At 40.0% G+C, this 18,095-nt stretch overlaps 2 protein-coding genes across 2 annotated transcripts in view; one reads left to right on the top strand and one right to left on the bottom strand.

Moving 5' to 3' along the window:
• CHCHD5 (coiled-coil-helix-coiled-coil-helix domain containing 5) overlaps positions 1-11,999 on the top strand; it is a 51,445-nt gene extending 39,446 nt beyond the window's left edge. The window contains exon 4 of the mRNA XM_087886643.1: positions 11,931-11,999. The gene's annotated coding sequence lies outside the window, so the exon portion shown is untranslated. The remainder of the gene's footprint in view (positions 1-11,930) is intronic.
• LOC117666593 (LIM homeobox transcription factor 1-alpha-like) overlaps positions 1-18,095 on the bottom strand; it is a 94,725-nt gene that overhangs the window by 23,080 nt on the left and 53,550 nt on the right. The window lies entirely within an intron of this gene.

Below are 18,095 nucleotides of genomic sequence, written 5' to 3' on the forward strand. Positions count from 1 at the left end.
GCAACTTTAAGCCTGGCGGACTTCAACTCCCAGAATTCCCCAGCCAGCTTCTGGGAGTTGAAGTCCGCCAGGTTTAAAGTTACCAAGGTTGGAGACCCCTGCTTTAAATAACCAAGGAATCCAACATTAGAGAAGAGGGTAGCCAGTGACTTGCTCAAAGGAAGTTTGTCTCTCTTCTCCTTCATTGCTTATGGCAGTGTCTACAAAGAACAGTGTGACACCTTCATCCAGTTAAGATCTGGACTACTATTTTAACAGACCAAAGTTTTTTTGTATATCAGAAAAGCAGATTCGATGACGGCTTTCCCCTTCCATAAAAAAAAAATCAGCGGTGCAAGCTTTGTTTTGGTACTCTTGGGCTTTCCCCTCCTTTTTCTTTTAATTCATCAGTGCTGGCCCTCACAAACTCTTATAGTAGCTGTCCCAGTCAGGAGAACAGACCCCTTTCCTCATACCCAAATAGGAAAAACTTTCTCAAGTGCCTGGGAGGAGCAAGACATTCTTGTGGAGTTCTTTGCCTTGTTGCAACAGCATGGGGAGCCCACGTTTGAGCCTGGGAAGGATAATTTAGAGAATATAAAATTGGCCAGTGGGATTAAAAGGTGTTAATGAAGCCGGACCTGAGGCCACCTCAAAGGCTGTTGAGTCTCTGCTTCATGAAGCCGCCTTGTTTAGTTAGGGTTTAGTCAAAATGAAGCAGTCCTGGCTTAAGAGAGGGTTTGTTTACTCAGCGCTGAGCTCCAAAAGCCGTCCTCAGCTGCCTGAAATATTGAAGTGGAAGGTTTAAAGCCACTTTCCAGATTGCAGGCCAGGCCAGGAGCAAGGAATGAAGGGACCCTGGAAGTACAACAATAAAGCCTTTTCATTTCCAAGAGTCTTCCTAACAATGGCAGTGCGAGGAGTACGATTTCAAATGGAAAGTCTCCACCCCCAGCCCTCGAACTTGTCTTGTTAATGTCACAGTGAAGTAACACAGACGAAGCCCCATAACAACATTTTCCAACCAGTTTTCCTCAGATCTATTAGGGGGGCTAAATCCCAGGATTCCAGCTGTTACGGCCAATGGCTGTGCTGGCTAGATAGTCTAGATATTATCAGTCTGACACATCAGCCAGGGTACCTGGTTAAAACAATTGTTTTGGCTAGTGATGGAGTTTAACTAGCTTTTGTTTTGGTACAGAACAATCTAGCCCTCACTGGATCATACCATCGTTTTGATGGATTGCAGTGATAATCAAGCTAACATTCTGGGGAAGAATTAGAATTAGTTGTTGGTTATTTCATTTCGGAAGTCATAATTATCCTAGTATTTTTTGTCTTGAAACTCAATTAGAGCCTTGGTGGTGCAGTGGAGAGCCTTGGTGGTGCAGCGGACTAAAATGCTGTTAAGTAGCACTTAGCTGCCAGTTGCCTGCAATTACTGCAAGTTCAAATCTCACTAGGCTCAAGGTTGACTCAGCCTTCCATCCTTCCAAGGTTTGTGGGGGCAATAAACTGACTTTGTATAAAAAAGAACACAATTTATACTAAGCAGGTATATACAAAAGTATGAAGGCTATTGCTTAACGCATTGTAAGCCACCCTCAGTCTCCGGAGAAGGGCGGCATATAAATCGAACCAATAAATAAATAAATAAATAATTACAGTCTTTTTTCTGTCTCTGCCAGAAGATAGACATTGGAAGTTAATAGTAAAAGAACCTGTTATTGAATAACAAGAGTTTGTTAAAGAAAGCAGTTTAAAATTTAAAATTACAGGACCTGGGATAGCTCCTGTGGGGATAAGAGTTGATCCGATTATAGTAGTGGGTATGCACTTTGGCATGTGTTCAAAACACCAGGGGATGGATGTTCTGCCTCTCAAGGTTTTTCCCCATAAAACTTTGCAAACCTTCACATTCTCCCTCTCCTCGCCTGTTGATATCTCCTCCTTGTGATGGGTGGTATCGGGTTACAAAAGAACCGGGATTTGGAAAACCGAGATTGTGTGTAGCAGTAGAACTCTTAAAGAAATACGATTGACTCCCTTGTATTCCAGTAGGCAAGATATCATTAACATTTCCTTTTGATTTCATAACAGTCCTATCCAATGTCTGTGTTGATCTGACTATATTTTGGATAGTGCGTCAATTTCTGAGAGCTAGATTTTAAGAAGGATTTGATTGAGTTAGAATTGGTTCAAAAATACCTATACCAGTGATGGTGCACAACCAAACTGCAAGGTGCATGCGTGCGCACCTTGTGCATGTGTGCCCGTGCCCCGCGCATGCATGCACACCCTGCACATGTGTGGCAGAGACCCGAAATAGAGCTGGGGCGATGGCACGTGTGCCCACAGAGAAGGCTTTGCGTGCCGCCTCTGGCACATGTGCCATACATTCTCTACCACTGACCTATACCTATAGAACATAAACCTTATGAAGAGAGATGGAAGGAAAATTTAGCCTTAAGAAGAGAAAATTGGGAGAATGTCCTACAGATAAAAGGTTAAAAACATATCCCTCATTTCCTAAATCAAGGTAGAAAATAACAAATTAAAGTTGAAGGAAGGTAGCTTTTGATTTAATGATAGGAACAAAACAGTAGAAGCAGCTTGGTAGTGGAACCCGTTATCTAGAAAGATCGTGGGTTTCCCTTCAATAGATGAATTCCAGAAAAGACTAGATAGCCAGCTAGCAAGGATGATTTATTTAAACATTTGCTTTAAGCAGTAGATTGGATTAGACTCTTGAAATGACCATGTTTAATTCCATGTTTCTATATATAAGCTATCTAGAAGATTACAAGAGATGAAGCCCAAGAACTGTGCTAGGCCACCAAATTAGAAAAGACTATTTAGGAATACTCTCTATAATTGAAATATCTGTATTCCATTTCCCATTGGTTTTGTTATACAGCATTTTGAATCTTCATGAGTACCAGAATTATTAAAAGAATTTAAAATATATTGAATAAATAAAAATGAAAGTAAACTTTCCTCACCTCAGACTGAACTCCTGGCTATTGGAACACAACTGGTTTGTTATTGTGTTTCTATTTTTAAAAAAACTTTTCATTTTGGCCTATATTAATGGGATTTTCTGATTATCACACGTCCAAGTACTAAACTTCTGCAACCCAACAAGACAGACACAAACTTCAGAGGATAATTAGAACTGCAGAAAAAACAATTGCTATCAACCTGCCTTCCATTGAGGACCTGTATACTGCAAGAGTCAAAAAGAGGGCTGTGAAAATATTTACAGATCCCTCACATCCTGGACATAAACTGTTTCAACTCCTACCCTCAAAATGATGCTATAGAGCACTGCACACAGAACAACTAGACACAAGAACAGTTTTTTCCCGAACGCCATCACTCTGCGAAACAAATAATTTCCTCAACACTGTCAAACTATTCACTAAATCTGCACTATTATTAATCTTCTCATAGTTCCCATCACCCATCTCATTCCACTTATGACTGTATGACTGTAACTTTGTTGCTTGTATCCTTATGATTTGTATTGATATTGATTGTTTCCTGATTGCTTATTTGTACCCTATGACTATCATTAAGTGTTGTACCTTACGATTTTTGATGAATGTATCTTTTCTTTTATGTACACTGAGAGCGCATGCACCAAGACAAATTCCCTGTGTGTCCAGTCACACTTGGCCAATAAAAAATTCTATTCTATTCTATTCTATTCTATTCTATTCTATTCTATTCTATTCTATTCTATTCTATTCTATTCTATTCTATTCTATTCTATTCTATTCTATTCTAAACAACTGTAACCTTGCTTGTCTGTCTATTTGATTGATTGATGGATTGATGTCTATAGCCACAAATGATTCTGGACAGCTTACAATTCAAAACATATATTATAGTTAAAATATCTTTTTAAAAAAACAATAAAAACAGTAAAAAATTAAAACAGTAACGAACATTAAAACATCTAATTCAAAATACACACAAGAGCAAAATATCTGGCCCTTTAGCAATGTAGCCCGGAGATGGGACTCTTGGCACATGTGATGCTCTAGGCTTAGGAGCATAGCATTTTTTATTTCAAAATCAACCAAGGCGGACAAGGTGTTCCCACTTAACCTGGGTAAAGAAAATATGGCACTATTATTAAAGTTGCAAATTGCTGTTCTGCCAAAAGATTCAGAAGATTAAGAGGCAAATCTCCATTCAGATTATGTCTAGTTCTGTTCCCCTATCTCCCAAATGATATCTCCTCCAGGGTCTTTGTGAACCCTGAAAATTGTCTAAATCCCAAATTCATTTTGTGGCAGATTCTTTTCACTATCATCGAGTAGACAGGTCTCAAACTCTGCTGAAAGAGAGACATATCCTTCATTGTGATTCTTGATAAGTCGGATTCTGGTTATCAGTTGTCATTCAGGTATACATCAGCATTTCTCTCAAATGAATCCAACCTGGCTGAATAAGAATCCATTAAGGCAGACAATATGTAACTCCAAAATAAATGGGTAAATCTGATGTATGATAATTCACATTTATTGATGCAAATTTAGAAAAAATTACCGGATTGAACAAAAATACAAAGAAAGGCAGGGGATCCGGTGACTTGTGTATATACTCAATCTGCTGTTTATGTGCTTAGTATAAATAAGCTGGTTTGAAGTCCCTTCATTACCTTCTTGTGGTCTTTCAAAGAGCTTGGATTGAACAACCTTTTAATGAGAGGATGTATTCAAAAATGGGTTTGAATTCTGACTTTCTATTATAGAATCTTCTCTGAAGTTTCAAGATTTTCCAGCCCTCTCTCCTTATAACTTTTAATCTTTAAGCTAAGTTTTAATATAGAATTGTCCTCTCTAAGGTGAGACCCATGGTTACTTTAACAATCTTGCTCAGTGTTAGGATCCCTCAAGTTAATATCACACAACTTTCACTGAGATATATTGTAAGCAATGTACCACTTTAACTTAGCGAATCTGTCCTAATTTTCAGGACAGAAGCCCCAAGCAATTTTGAAACTAAGGGACCAAGGAAAATCCAGTTAAAATTAAACTTGCACAACAAAACAGATACAGCTAGTAAGACCCAAAGGGACTCCCCCAAATTTAATAGGCCATTTGTGATAAATCTGAGCCCTTGGGTAACACATTTCTGGGCTAAGACCTTCTACTTTTTTCTTCCAGTCTCCTTGTCCACGTTTCAGTTTTCTCTAGTCATTTATTCCCAGCCTTGTGCTGTTGGTTATGATGTAGGTCAGTGATGGCTAACCTTTTCGGCACCGAGTGCCGAAAAGGTTGTGCGGAAACGTCATGTGTGCATGCACACCCTCGTTGTGGCTGCACTCCGGAAAAGCTGAACTTCAGCTGGCCAGCACACATGTACAGGCAGGTTTTTGGCACTGCCACACATGCAAAGGGATCGCGCTCCGGAAAAGCAGAACTTCTAGATTCTGTCGTGCATGCGCACCCGACAATCGGGTGGCCGGTGAGCATGCGCACCTGGTTTTTGGCACTGACGCGCATGTGAAGGACAGCTGATCATCATGTGCACATGAGTGCCAGAAACCCATAAGACAAACAGGCAGGGCCACGCGTATTGGTTGACATGGCTTCACGTGCCACTTTGCCATAGGTTCACCATCATGGATGTAGGTGTTCCATGAGTTGCACTCTAATAAATCTGGATAGCAACAGATTGAGAAATGCTGCTTTAGACTATGTTGTATGATTTTAGCCCCACTGCCAGAGAAGAGACCCTTGGAAAAAATAAGAGATGAGCTTGAGAACAGCCAATGCAAATCCTACTGGATCAGTCCAGATTAGATAACCATGAGAAACCAACAAGCGAGACATGGAAACAACAGTTCATTCAAATTGTCACTCTCTGCACTCTATACCCAAATTCAACCCTTATGGCTAGTACAATGGTACTTTGGTGCACATTAATTGGTTCTAGGAGGCACAACGGATACCAAAAATGGCAAGTACCAAACAATTCCCCCCCACCCCTAGGAATAATGTAAATAAATTTAATGCACAAAAATACACCAAATGATCACAGAAGCTAAGATAAGACTGCAAGGGAATGTGCACAGGGCAAGAGCTATCACATGACTAATGTATGACCTTTGTTTTGACTGGAAAGGATAGTGAGCCATGAGGCAACTGACACCAATAAGTTCTAGCTTGTATGTCAAGTACCAAACAAACAACGAGTATTGGGTCAAAATTTCCACATCAAAATGCATTGAGTTCCAAATTCAATGAGTTTAAAAGCCGTCATACCAAGTTATTGCTAGTATATTTTTCATGAATCTAGCGATCATATTTTTCTGTATCCTATTTCCTATTTCTTTACCCATTAAGTAGTAATCTTTACTGTATCTTGTAGGGGGAAAAAAGTCCTGTCATTTAATTTGTACCCATTTTGTCTTTATTTTCCCATTATGAGAGATGGAGAAAAAAAAAACATTTTTTCTAACTACTTTCTCTACAATTTAATGGTTGTATTTTCCCTCCCTTCTGATGAATCAATTATTTATTTTTTACTGGGTCTGATTTTTGTGGCAGCTGATTTTTGTTGGGACTCCTTCAGGAAACTAGAAATGTTTGTTCTCCTATTCCAAACACTTATTTCTCTGTCAATCTGTTCTAATGAACCTGAACTACAGTAACTATTACGACGATCTCACTTAGACCAAAGTAAGGAACCCATGATTCTCTGTTGGCGTTGTTCAGTTCCTAAGTCATGTCTGATTCTTTGTGACATCCTGGATCATAGCATGTCAGATCCTCCCCCTCTGCCCTCCACTGTCTTCTGGAGTTTCTGACATGAGGAGCTCATCTTCTGGTGCCATATCTTTTAGCTTTTTCATACTGTCTGTGGGGTTTTCTTGGCCACCATACTGGAGTGAGTTGCCATTTCTTTCTCCAGCATCAGAACTCTCCATTATGACCTGTCTGTCTTGGGTGGCCCTGCATGACTTAGCTCACAGTTTCTTTGAGCTGCGCAAGTCCCTTCACCGTGACAATGCTGTGATCCATGAAGGGCTGACTCTGTAGATCATGCTAAACTAGACCTCCCAGCCAGCATGGCCTAGGATAAAGGAAGCTTGGAGTTATAATTCAGCAATATATAGAAACACACAGATTCCTCTTAGGTAGAGACACAAAATCTGTGGTCCTCCTCTAGATGTCCCATCAAGTTTATACAACTGATCAGTGAGGGTTGTCTATGGAGATTCTCAGTCATCCAGGTCACCGTTGTCTCGAAGGTACTTTTTCAAGAGGTAACTGGACTTTCTGGTTTTTCTTTGAAGACATTTCGCTTCTCAATCAAGAAACGTTTTCAGTGAGAGTTGTTATATTATTTTTTTTTCCCAAAGGAGTTTTATCTATTTTCTGAACATCCATCTACCCTTCGCATCTTATCTTCTTTGGGTAGTTTGTGAGTCTGAACATGATATCATCTTAGAGACTTGACTTAGAGATTACAGTATGGAACCAGTGGTGGGTTTAAAAATTTTTTATTACTGGTTCTGTGGGTGTGGCTTGGTGGGCATGGCATGGCTTGGTGGGTGTGGCTTGGTGGGCATGGCAGGGGAAGGATACTGTAAAATCTCCATTCCCACCCCACTCCAGGGGAAGGATATTGCAAAATCCCCATTTCCTCCCAATCAGCTGGGACTTGGGAGGCAGAGAATAAATGGGGGTGGGGGTCAGTCAGAATTTTTACTACCAGTTCTCTGAACTACTCAAAATTTCTGCTACCGGTTCTCCAGAACTGGTCAGAACCTGCTGAAACCCACTTCTGTATGGAACCCTCTGCACTACAGACATGTGAGGTATTGTGTACGTGTATGTGTGTTAATGTACCAAAAGTCAGGCCCTATAGGCCAAAGACAGTCTAAAGGAAACTGTTATGTCAGAATTTGTTAATATCAAAAAAACAATTACAGTTCTTAGGAATGTTCCAAGATTGGGTGTCAAACAAGGAAGTGTTTGGAAGAAGGTGGCAACCAATTTTAACATTTAATACAATTTATCCAATAAATCGTCTATGAGTCTTTCTTTTGGTGCACCCTCAACAGTTGTCACCCCCCCAAAATCATGTATTATAAATACTTGGGACTGCTACCGTTGAGTTTTCAAGTTTTTGGATAGCATATCCAGTGTTCTTCTGCTGGAACCATCTGCCTTTCTCAAAAAAAAAAAAAAAAAAAAAAAACCTGGGTAAATTGAGGAAAGATTCTCTGACTGTTAGACATTTATAATAATTGCATAATTCCATTTTTAGCAGGCAAAGATTTCCAGTGAACATTTAAAAGGTACTTTTCGCTTCCCATTGATTCACTACCACCCTCTAGCCACCACTAGGCATTTCAGATATCGGGTATGAGAAAAGGCAAGGCCTCTGAGGCAGGAAATGTCTTCCTTCAGACAAATCTCAGTCCAGTGTTACTTAAACTCTAACAAAAGTAAGACAGAGCTTGCTTGCAAATGCCATAAGTGAGCATCTGAGTCCATCATCTCAGAGATAAAATAGGTACTTCAAAGGGGGTGGGGGGGAAACTACCTCCCCATTCCCTCATGCACACAAACTGCCGGTCTTGTGTTCCCAAAGCTGCTAAGATTCATAAATATTAAAGCACTGTGAGCTCCGTGCTGGAGAAAGATTTAATACAGTCCTGCCCCTCAAGGGGTTAAACCCTCCCCCCCACCCGCTGCGTGGATATTATTGCTAGTGCGGTGGCATGGAGCCACCGCTGTATAATCTGATGAACTCTTTTATTAAATTTCACAGGCCTGTCTTCTTTATTAAAATCTCCCAGAATGCATAGGGTTTCTGTCATATCAAACACAGAAAATGTGTGTCGGTGTATGTGAGTGTACGAGGGGAAAGGAGTGTGGGCATTCCTGCTCCCCCCAACACACTCACTTTTGGTATATTGCCAGAAACGTGATCTGGGTCAAAAAAAAAAAAAAAAGGTTGGGTAGGGTGTGGAACAGGCAACTAACAGGCAAAATTTTGAGGAGGAGGGCCCTCCGCATTTGAGTAATATTCTTCCAGGGTTGTAGTGTGTTTTCTTTTCTTTTTTTCTTTTAAAAGGAGGTTAAACTCTTAACATACCAGACAACTTCCTCCTCCTTACATTTTACAATTCATCCAGCTTGGCATTCCAAAAATCTGGCTGCTGAATATGTTCTGTCCCAAGTGGTGTGAACAGAGTAAATTATTTTGCAGTTAAGGACAGAGTTGCTGTTGTCCTCTACAGCTTGGGTTGTGGAGAATCACACTAGCCTTGCATATTGGGTTGTGGATTTTGCGGCTCTTGAGAGGTTTCCAGATATTCCAGCCAGGATGGCAAATGATAAGGGAAGATTTGATGAAACCTCCAATTCTGCATCCCTTTTGATGGGAAAATTCAGAAAGAGGCTGCATTGCTTCCAACTGACCCTCTTTTTTTAAAAAAATGGCCCTGGAAAATGGCACTTCCTTATCCAGATCAACTGCTCAAAACATTTACAGGTAGTTCTTGACTTAACAACAGTTCATTTAGTGACCATTCAAAGTTACAACAGCACTGAAAAAGTACTTAGGACCGTATTTCGCACTTACGACCGTTGTAGTATCCCTGAGATCATGTGATCAAAATTTGAACACTTGGCAACTGACTCATATTTATGACTGTTGCAGTGTCCTGAGGTCACCTTTTCTGACCTTCTGACAAGCAAAGTCAAAGTCAGATTCCCTTAGCATGGTTACTAATTTAACCATTGCAGTGATTCACTTAACAAATGTGGCAAGAAATGTCGTAAAATGAGGCAAAACTCACTGAACAAATTTCTCACTTAGCAACATAAATTTTGAGTTCAGTTGTGGTCGTATGTCAAGGGCTACCTGTACTGATGTTTTCTTAGGAAAACTAACTCCAGCAAAATATTTTAAAGAACCCAAGAAGCAACATGGAATATAATCTTCACATCAAGGAATCCCCAGACAATTATAGTCCCCAATTTGGCAATGCTTTGTTTTTTCTGATGCCTTGTGGATCAGTTGGAGATTTCTTTGGTCAGACACAACTGGACAGGGGAAACCTTTACATTTACCTTTTATGTTGATGATGCTCAACTCTACTGCTTCTTATCATTCAATTTCAAATAATCAATATTGTTGCACATTCCCTAAATCCAATAATGGGTTAGATGAAAGGAAGAATAAGGAGAAATTAAATCCAGACAAAACTGAGCTGCAGTTGAAACATACAAAATCAAATTAAAGTGTTAAGATTCAGCTTGTTTTGGATCAAGTTGTACTTCCTCCAAAAAAGCACACAGTATTTGCAATCTGGGAGTGCAAATCTTCCACTCTCACTAGATTCTAAGATTGCAGCTGGAGCAAGGACTGCCTTCATACCATCACTTTTAGTGTGCCAGCTGCATCTCTGTCTGAGTCAATTAGTTTTGGGGATAATTAGCTTCTGGATGGATTATTTCCCAGCTTGGTTGCAATGTGGGTCTCCTCTTGAAAACTATTCAGAAGTTGCTCTTGGTGTAAAATGTGGCAATTAGTTGCTACCTGGGATAAGATATTGGAATCATATAATGCCTGAACTGAAAGACCTGTGTGATTGCCAGCTGCTTACCGGCTACAGTTTAACACTTCATCTGTTGGAAGTAACTTTTAAAGCAGTGGTGGGTTTCAAGTTTTTTTACTACCAGTTCTGTGGGTGTGGCATTGTGGGCGGGTCATGGCTTGGTGAGCATGGCTTGGTGGGCGTGGCAGGGGAAGGATACTGTAAAATCTCCATTCCCTCCCCATTCCAGGGGAAAGTTACTGCAAAACCCCCATTTCTTCCCGATCAGCTGGGACTCGGGAGGCAGAGAATAGAAGGGGGCGGGGCCAGTCAGAGGTGGTATTTACTGGTTCTCTGAACTACTCTAAATTTCTGCTTCCATTTCTCCAGAACTGGTCAGAACCTGCTGAATACCACCTCTGCTTTAAAGCTTGTATGGCTGAAGGCCTAACTATAGGGAACCATCTCTTTCCTCATGAATCTGTCCAGTTGTTGAATGTGCCAGGAAAGGCCTCTTGTAAATACTTTTGCTATCAGATATTTCCTTTTCTGGCTGGTCAGGTGAGGATCTTCTCCTTACAGCTCCCAAGACTCTAAAATGAATGTTCTTAGGAGTTACATTGGGCTCCCACTCTTCCAGTATTTCAGAAATTTGCAAAGATACGTCTTTTCAAAGACTTTTAACCAATAAATGTGCTTACTGTGTATTTTATAGTTAGTTTTAACTTATCTTTTCATATTGCTATATTCTGTTTTTATTCTAAACTTTTGAGAACCTCCTTGACTGCTGGTTTGGAAAAAAGGTGAGGATAGATAGAAAAATGATAGATAGATAGATGATAGATAGATAGATAGATAGATAGATAGATAGATAGATAGATAATATAAAGAGATGAAAGTGTGGATAATTGATGTGACAATACCATAGGAGAGTAGAATAGAAAACAAAGAATTAGAGAAGATAACAAAGTAACAAAATTTGAAAATTGAAGTTGAAAGTTTCTGGCATAAACTGGCCATAGTGGTCCCAATGGTTATTGGCATACTGGGTGGCCTACCAAAAACCTTGATAGACCCTTGGAAAATCTGTGCATTGACAAGATGTCCATCTTCCAATTACAAAGGTCAAACTGCTTGGACCTGTACACATATTACCCCAATATATTATAACATCCTAGATTCTTGGGAAGAACTTGATGCGTATGAAGGCCAACACCAGCTAAAGAACTGGCAGCTGTGATTTTACATTGTTGTGTACATGTTAATAATAATAATTCATTATCTTCTATAGCTGGCATTTGCTGAAATTACTTTACAATTAATTTTCTCTCTCTCTCTCCCCCCCTCCCTCCCTCTCTCCACCCCCCCTCCCCCAGAGAAGTGTCCAAAAAGAAATCAGGAAGGTAATTATGACTGAGCAATGGAAGTTCTGCCTCTTTTTTTTATTATATTGTATATAAAAATAATGTGAATGTGCCCAGGCTGACCTTTAGAGGTGGATGGAACCAGTCATGACTGACTGCGAGAACTTTTCTTGCTGCCCAGGACCAAGTGAGTGATTGTCCTTCTTCTGGAGGAGTTAGCCAACTGCTTGAGAGCAACATTCTCTCCCAGCAGATGCCTCCAGCCCAGAGAAAGATTGTTATTCTCCTGCTGATGTCCTAAGTAGAGTTGGGAGAGCTGCAGGAGGCCAATTTGACGTCACAAGTCCAGGACGGAGGGAAGTTATGCCACTCTCTCTTCAACCACGCTGCCCAGATTTGAACTTTTGGCATGGATCCTGGGCAGGAGAGTGAACTTAGCATGAGAAAACTGACATATTGTTTGTGTAAGGATCATTTGAAAATAGATGCACTGAAAGCAGATTGCAGAAAAAACTGCCAAAATATTGAATAAAATTCAGTAATTCTTGAAGCACAAATATTTGGTTGTGGCCCTCTATAAAAGTGTTTTTTTTTTTAAATTAACCAGTAAGCTTTGGGAGAATGTTAAAGGGTATTTACAACTAAATTAAAGTGCCTTTTGAAAATGGGTGTGTTTCAGTGGTGTGTTTCAAATTTTTTTACTACTGGTTCTGTGGGCATGGCTTGGTGGGCGTGGAATGGCTTGGTGGGCATGGCTTGGTGGGCATGGCAGGGGAAGGATACTGTAAAATCTCCATTCCCTCCCCACTCCAGGGGAAGGTTACTGCAAAATCCCCATTTCCTCCCGATCAGCTGTGACTCGGGAGGCAGAGAATAGATGGGGGCAGGGCCAGTCAGAGGTGATATTTATTAGTTTTTTTTTTTTATTAGATTTATATGCCGCCCTTCTCTGAAGACTCAGGGCGGCTTACAATGTGCTCAGCAATAGCCTTCATCCTTTTGTATATTTATACAAAGTCAGCTTATTGCCCCCACAAACTGGGTCCTCATTTCACCTACCTTAGAAAGGATGGAAGGCTGAGTCAACCTTGAGCCTTGGCGAGATTCAAACCCTGCAGTAATTGCAGGCAGCTGGTCTTTATCTTAATAACCAGCTTAATAACAGGGTGCCTTAAACCCCTGTACTACCAAGGCTCTACCAAGGCTTGAGTAGTTCTCCGAACTACTCAAAATTTCCGCTACCGGTTCTCCAGAACTGGTCAGAACCTGCTGAAACCCACCTCTGGTGTGTTTGTCTATGTGAATGGGCTCAAGTGTTTAGATGAGATTGTTTAGATTAGATGGTTCTATTATCACCATTTACTTTCTCTGCTCCCTTTCCTCGGTGAAGAAGGTCACTGGGTTTGTATTTTAGAGACATAGATGAATGATAGGAACATACTAAACTTATTTGTCTGTTTCCCACATTTCCATCAATCCTATCCAAGACAAATCTGTCAATGCATCAGCCAATCCTAATGCCTGTTCCATGGCCCTCAGTCAGTCAAGTGTTCACACCACTTACTTTATCTTTCTAGACATACTTCAGAACATGTAATGAAATTGGGCTGGAATTTGGATAGCATCAATCTCCGATGCTATTAGGATTTTTCATAGAACAAACCAGAAACTTTGGGCAGCTCTGAGTACCTCTGAGCTGCCCAAAGTTTCTGTTTATTCTGAGAAAAACCCTAATACCACTGGAGTTTGATCTAGGTTGCAGTTGAATTTCATTACATGTTCAGAAGGTATGTCTAAAAAATAAAGGGAGGGATGTGAACACTTGACATATTAAAATAATCTACTTTTGGAGAAACACTGGTACTGCCCCCAAGATACAAAGCAACTGTTCCTCTTTTCTACAGGGCAATAAAAAACAAGCCAATTTGTTTTAAAATAAACTTTTTATTTACAGACGGCACTTCAAAATCCCGCTCCTTTTCAGTCATTATTGTCCCCCCCTTTTTAGTCAGTAAGAGAATAAAATTGATCTCACTAATTCTCCTGGGTTGATTTTCTACCTATTTTCCTTAACCAAAATACACACATTGCAAGCTCTCGGCTACCGAGGTCATCCAAGCTAGCCTAGAATATCTTTCAAGTTATGAACATTTCTGGTTTAGCTAATCAATTCCTATTGATTTCTTAGCTGTGTCGTGCCAAGCTCCGGTGGGCTATATTAATATTCTCGGCATGAGGAAAGGCTCCTTTCCCTTAGTAGCTAGGGGTGATATTACTGATCCAGATAGTATTCAAACTCAATATCCTGTTTCTCCTTTTCTCATTTCCTGTTTGCGGTCCTGAATGCCAGCCGTTGTCAGAGAGAGGACAGTGAGAGAGGGGAAGATTAGACGAAGAAAGGGGTGGCGAGACTCTGGCTTCTTCTTTTCTATATTACAGATTTAATAATGACAAAAGAACATCATTAAACATTCATTAGAATTATTTAATTAAATTTTGCTTTGGAGGGGGAGTCGAGGGGGGGGGAAAGAGAGATTAGATATGATGCACAAAAAAGAAAGCAATATTGACTGAAAAAAAAAAAAAAGAACCAGTGAGGGTTTAGATTAAAGTCTCCACTGTTTTTTGTTTTAATTTCTTATTATTATAATTTTTTAAAAAAAGATTCCAGAAAAGTCTTACAAGATAGCTGGAGGAAAAGAATGGCTTGCTAAAACAATAGATTTGTTTTAGGTATATATAGGTTAACGTGCGTATATGTATTTGTGGGTACACACAAACATATGTCACTGTTTGCTGATGAAATGAGACAGGTGCAATGATTGAAAGAACTTCAATCGTTTTAGCTGCAGAAAAGAAGGACACAGCATGGAAAAACAGCAGTATTCCTAAGAGAAACCTTATTGCTTTGCTTCTAGTTTCCTCCTCAGTGCAAAAGTTCAGCTATTTTTCTTTTGGAAAATCCATGTATGAAGATGGAAGAAAAAGTCCCAGAATAGTGGTAATTCAGTGACAGAGTCAGAGTACACCTCAAATGGGCAACTATATCAAGTTATATGACGACAGAATTCAGTGGGACAGATGCATAAAAGATTGGACCTGGGTTCAGCACCCAATAATGAAAACTTCCTCTCTAAGTGTAATACATTCTTAATGACTTTATAATAACGCTATCCATTTGCAGGTTCAATTCATTTTTTTTTTTACCACGAACACTTTAGATTGATTTTACTATCAACATTAAAATTTCTAAAATTCTGTATGTAAAGGCTTCACCCAGTACATCTACAAACAGTTGAAATAACAACACAAATAAAACATGATTATGCCGTTAACCACTGAGAAAGTTTGCTGGGTGGTAACTGCTACCACCACCACCCTGGCTTTTTTTCTCTACTAATTGCACTTTTTACTTTACTTTTCCTTTACGGTGTTACTACACTGATTGCAATTTTTGTTTTTCTGCTTTTTCAGTTATGTGTTATTCAGAGAAGTGAAATGATTATTAGGCGAATTGAATTAAAGTAACATAAAAGGAGTTAGGGTTTTTGAAACAATAGTGAGCAGATGCTCTTACTGCTCTGATTGGAGGATGTTGAGAGAAGGCAGGATCTCTGCTTAGGAAAAGAGGTGCATAAGCCAGATGTGAGGCCATTTGCAGGTCTCCAGGTGTTTCTGGAACCTTTCTTGCCTATTGTCACTTATGGGTCATGCTGAGCAATGAACCCCTCAAGACCCATCATCCGTAAAGTTGGCAAAGCTGAAGAATGACTACTGATCAGGGGTAGGTCACATTCATTGCATGCAAAATGCTCTCGGTTGAAACCATGGCAAACCTACTTTAAAAAAAAAAGTAACTAACAAATTATAGGGAGAACCTCTGTCTGAAAGAACCGGATCATGCAGTGGCCACTTGATATGGATTATACAGATTTAATCTGAGTTTTTGATGTGCTGTCATCAAAAGAATTATAATACAATACAATACAATTACAAGCAGGGAGTTGGACTAGGTAACCTTCAAAGTCCCTTCCATCACATTCTATTCTATTCTATTCTATTCTATTCTATTCTATTCTATTCTATTCTATTCTATTCTATTCTATTCTATTCTATTCTATTCTATTCTATTCTATTCTATTCTATTCTATTCCATTCCATTCCACTCCACTCCACTCCACTCCACTCCACTCCACTCCACTCCTACCATCCTTGCTTCCCCACCTAATATTCCTATTACTACAATGTATTGGCTCCAATAAAGAAAGAACTTGATTACTCCATTTCTAGTTCCAGCAAGTTTTAGTCCTTGTCACTTTTATAATTTCTCTTATCTGTTCTCTTAGCTTTCTGTAGCAATCTGAATATTTTTTTAAAAAAAACCTGGGTGAAAATTCTTACTAAACTGTATCGACATATGTGTTTTTGTTGATCTCTTGCCTTACTACATACATTCCTAAATGAATTTTTGCTCATTTGAAAACACATTTTCTACCTAAAATATATATTTTGAGAGGTAATTTTGGAGCCATACATAAATCCTAAAGGGACGCTCAGTGGCTAAGACACTGAGCTTGTCGATCGAAAGGTCGGCAGTTTAGCGGTTTGAATCCCTAGTGCCGTGTAACAGGGTGAGCTCCTATTACTTGTCCCAGCTTCTGCCAACCTAGCAGTTCGAAAGTACGTAAAAAATGCAAGTAGAAAAATAGGGACCACCTTTGGTGGGAAGGTAACAGCGTTCTGTGCGCCTTGGGCATTTAATCATGCCAGCCACATGACCACGGAGACGTCTTCGGACAGTGCTGGCTCTTCGGCTTTGAAATGGAGATGAGCACCACCTCCTAGAGACGGGAACAACTAGCACATATGTGCGAAGGGAATCTTTACCTTTACCTTACAAAGCCTAACCTTTAAAGGAAAACTAACTACCTGTTCTGAACTTTAGTTCAGGTTGGGTCAGTTCATACTGGCATTTGCACTGGCAGTATAGGAATTGTATATGGTTGTGATGCAAGGATAGTTTGCAAGAAAAGACACAGAGAGACACAGTGAATGATTATGCAAAACATTCTTGTGCAGACTAAATTTAGCTCTATTTTCTTTCTTTTTCTGCTCTATGTCTTTCCTTTCTTTGGCTGACTATTTCTTATTTCCGTCTCTGAGCACTTAGAACTTATTACCCAAAGGTAATAGTGTAATGATAGATACGTGTGTATTTGTAAACCTATGCGTATATGTACAGGTTGTTGTTGTTAGTTGTGAAGTCGTGTCCCACTCATCGTGACCCCATGGACAACGTTCCTCCAGGCCATATGTACAGGTAGTCCTTTACTTATGACTGATTGTGTAGCAGCCATGTAGCAACTGTTAGAAAAGATTCTTAAAACCTGCTCCTGAAGTTCTGACTGCTGTCCCTCTGGTCATGTAACTGGACTTTGGGCATTCAGCAGCCGGCCTGCTTTTACAATTATTTACAATTACAATTATTTGCAGCATCCTGTTATCGCATGCCCACGTTTTTGCCAAAATCTGGAATTTACTTTAGGTTTTTCATCAAAGCCCACCCCACCCCATTACAGACAATGGGTCTGCTTAATTACCACTGTTCACTTTATAACCACCAGAAAAAAGGTCATAGAATTGGGTCAATCAGGTGACCGCTTGCTTTATGATTGTTATGACTTATAGCAGTGGTGGGATTCAAAAATTTTTACTATCGGTTCTGTGGGCATGGCTTGGTGGGCGTGGCATGGCATGGCTTGGTGGGTGTGGCAAAGGGAGGATAGTGTAAAATCTCCATTCCCACCCCACTCCAGGGGAAGGATACTGCAAAATCCCCATTTCCTCCCGATCAGCTGGGACTCGGGAGTCAGGGAATAGATGGGGGCAAGGCCAGGCAGAGGTGGTATTTACCGGTTCTCCGAATTTCTCAAAATTTCTGCTACCGGTTCTCCAGAACTGGTCAGAACCTGCTGAATACCACCTCTGACTTATAGCTATAATGGGCAGGCTAATTGTGAGTCGAGGAGTATGTATATATGGAAATATTATATCGTAATTCTTTAATGATGTAGTAAGCACAACAGCATATTAAACACAAGGCTGGAGAAGTGCAAGAACGTGAGTAGGGGAGGATGTTTCTCCCAAGGATGACAACTAACAACCAGATCACAATTTCTTTT

The sequence above is a fragment of the Pantherophis guttatus genome, chromosome 2 (assembly GCF_059756535.1).
Source record: "Pantherophis guttatus breed Tessera chromosome 2, ASM5975653v1, whole genome shotgun sequence".
Classification (NCBI taxonomy): Eukaryota; Metazoa; Chordata; class Lepidosauria; order Squamata; family Colubridae; genus Pantherophis; species Pantherophis guttatus.